Raw genomic sequence first — 2,855 nt, 5'->3', positions numbered from 1 at the left:
TGATGGCGGGGTGGAGGAGCTGCAGCCAGCCTCCAGCAGGTCATGGTGGGGTGGAGGAGCAGCAGCCAGCCTCCAGCAGCTGATGGCAGGGTGCAGGAGCAGCAGCCAGCCTCCAGCAGCTGATGGCGGGGTGGAGGAGCAGCAGGCAGCCTCCAGCTGGTGATGGCGGGGTGGAGGAGCTGCAGCCAGCGTCCATCAGCTGATGGCGGGGTGGAGGAGCAGCAGCCAGCCTCCAGCAGCCAGCCTCCAGCTGCTGATGGCGGGGTGGAGGAACAGAAGCCTCCAGCAGCTGATGGCGGGGTGCAGGAGCAGCAGCCAGCCTCCAGCAGCTGGTGGCGGGGTGGAGGAGCAGAAGCCAGCCTCCAGCAGCTGATGGCGGGGTGCAGGAGCAGAAGCCAGCCTCCAGCTGGTGATGGCGGGGTGAAGGAGCTGCAGCCAGCCTCCAGCAGCCAGCCTCCAGCTGGTGATGGCGGGGCGGAGGAGCAGGCAGCCTCCATCAGCTGATGGCGGGGTGTAGGAGCAGCAGCCAGCCTCCAGCTGGTGATGGCGGGGAGGAGGAGCAGCAGCAGCCAGCCTCCAGCAGCCAGCCAGCCTCCAGCAGCTGATGGCGGTGTGTGGGAGCAGCAGCCAGCCTCCAGCGGCCAGCCAGCCTCCAGCAGCAGATGGCGGGGTGGAGGAGCTGCAGCCAGCGTCCATCAGCTGATGGCGGGGTGGAGGAGCAGCAGGCAGCCTCCAGCTGGTGATGGCGGGGTGGAGGAGCTGCAGCCAGCGTCCAGCAGCTGATGGTGGGGTGGAGGAGCTGCAGCCAGCGTCCAGCAGCTGATGGTGGGGTGGAGGAGCTGCAGCCAGCGTCCAGCAGCTGATGGTTGGGTGGAGGAGCAGCAGCCAGCCTCCAGCAGCTGATGGCGGGGTGGAGGAGCTGCAGCCAGCCTCCAGCAGCCAGCCTCCAGCTAGTGATGGCGGGGTGGAGAAGCAGGCAGCCTCCATCAGCTGATGGCGGGGTGGAGGAGCAGAAGCCAGCCTCCAGCTGGTGATGGCGGGGTGCAGGAGCTGCAGGCAGCCTCCAGCAGCTGATGGCGGGGTGCAGGAGCTGCAGCCAGCGTCCAGCAGCTGATGGTGGGGTGGAGGAGCTGCAGCCAGCCTCCAGCAGCCAGCCTCCAGCTAGTGATGGCGGGGTGGAGAAGCAGGCAGCCTCCATCAGCTGATGGCGGGGTGTAGGAGCAGAAGCCAGCCTCCAGCTGGTGATGGCGGGGTGCAGGAGCTGCAGGCAGCCTCCAGCAGCTGATGGCGGGGTGCAGGAGCTGCAGGCAGCCTCCAGCAGCTGATGGCGGGGTGGAGGAGCTGCAGCCAGCGTCCAGCAGCTGATGGTGGGGTGGAGGAGCTGCAGCCAGCGTCCAGCAGCTGATGGTTGGGTGGAGGAGCAGCAGCCAGCCTCCAGCAGCTGATGGCGGGGTGCAGGAGCAGCAGCCAGCCTCCAGCAGCTGATGGCGGGGTGGAGGAGCTGCAGCCAGCCTCCAGCAGCCAGCCTCCAGCTAGTGATGGCGGGGTGGAGAAGCAGGCAGCCTCCATCAGCTGATGGCGGGGTGGAGGAGCAGAAGCCAGCCTCCAGCAGCTGATGGCGGGGTGCAGGAGCTGCAGCCAGCGTCCAGCAGCTGATGGTGGGGTGGAGGAGCTGCAGCCAGCCTCCAGCAGCCAGCCTCCAGCAGCTGATGGCGGGGTGCAGGAGCAGCAGCCAGCCTCCAGCAGCTGATGGCGGGGTGGAGGAGCAGCAGCCAGCCTCCAGCAGCCAGCCTCCAGCTTCTGATGGCGGGGTGGAGGAACAGAAGCCTCCAGCAGCTGATGGCAGGGTGCAGGAGCAGCAGCCAGCCTCCAGCTGGTGATGGCGGGGTGGAGGAGCTGAAACCTGGGTCGGACCTGGTCTGCAGCAGGGCCCATTACCACTCAGAAGCTGATGGCAGTGTGTGTTTAGGTCCCTGCGGGGTGGATGAGCTGAAACCTGGGTCAGACTTGGTGTGCAGCAGGGCTCAGCACCCTCCAGAAGCCGATGACAGTGTGTCTTTAACTCCCTGCCTGGTGGGAGAGCTGAAAGCTGGGTCGGACCTGGTCTTTAGCAGAGCTCAGCAGCCTCCAGAAGCTGATGGCAGTGTGTGTTTCATCCCCTGCGGGGTGGGAGAGCTGAAACGTGGGTCGGACCTGGTCTGCAGCAGGGCCCATCACCATCCAGAAGCTGACGGCGGTGTGTGTTTAAGTCCCTGCGGGGTGGGAGAGCCATAACCTGGGTCGGACCTGGTCTGCAGCAGAGCTCAGCAGCCTCCAGAACCTGATGGCAGTGTGTCTTTAATCCACTGCGGGGTGCAGGAGCTGAAACCTGGGTCGGACCTGGTCTGCAGCAGGGCTCAGCAGCCAGCAGAAGGTGATGGCAGTGTGTGTTTAGTTCCCTGCGGGGTGCAGGAGCTGAAACCTGGGTCGGACCTGGTCTGCAGCAGAGCTCAGCAGCCAGCAGAAGCTGATGGCAGTGTGTGTTTAATTCCCTGCCTGGTGGGAGAGCTGTAACCCGGGTCGGACTTGGTCTGCAGCAGGGCCCATCACCATCCAGAAGCTGATGGCAGTGTGTCTTTAATTCCCTGCGGGGTGGAGGAGCAGAAACCTGGGTCGGACCTGGTCTATAGCAGAGCTCAGCAGCCTCCAGCAGCTGATGGCAGTGTGTGTTTAAGTCCCTGCCTGGTGTGAGAGCTGAAACCTGGGTCGGACCTGGTCTATAGCAGAGCTCAGCAGCCTCCAGCAGCTGATGGCTGCGTGTGTTTAAGTCCCTGCGGGGTGCAGGAGCTGAAACCTGGGTCGGACCTGGTCTATGG

Source organism: Nothobranchius furzeri, unplaced genomic scaffold, assembly GCF_043380555.1.
Source record: "Nothobranchius furzeri strain GRZ-AD unplaced genomic scaffold, NfurGRZ-RIMD1 Scf040, whole genome shotgun sequence".
NCBI classification, from domain to species: domain Eukaryota; kingdom Metazoa; phylum Chordata; class Actinopteri; order Cyprinodontiformes; family Nothobranchiidae; genus Nothobranchius; species Nothobranchius furzeri.
The sequence above is the reverse complement of the archived record's forward strand: the minus strand, read 5'-3'. Positions refer to the sequence as shown.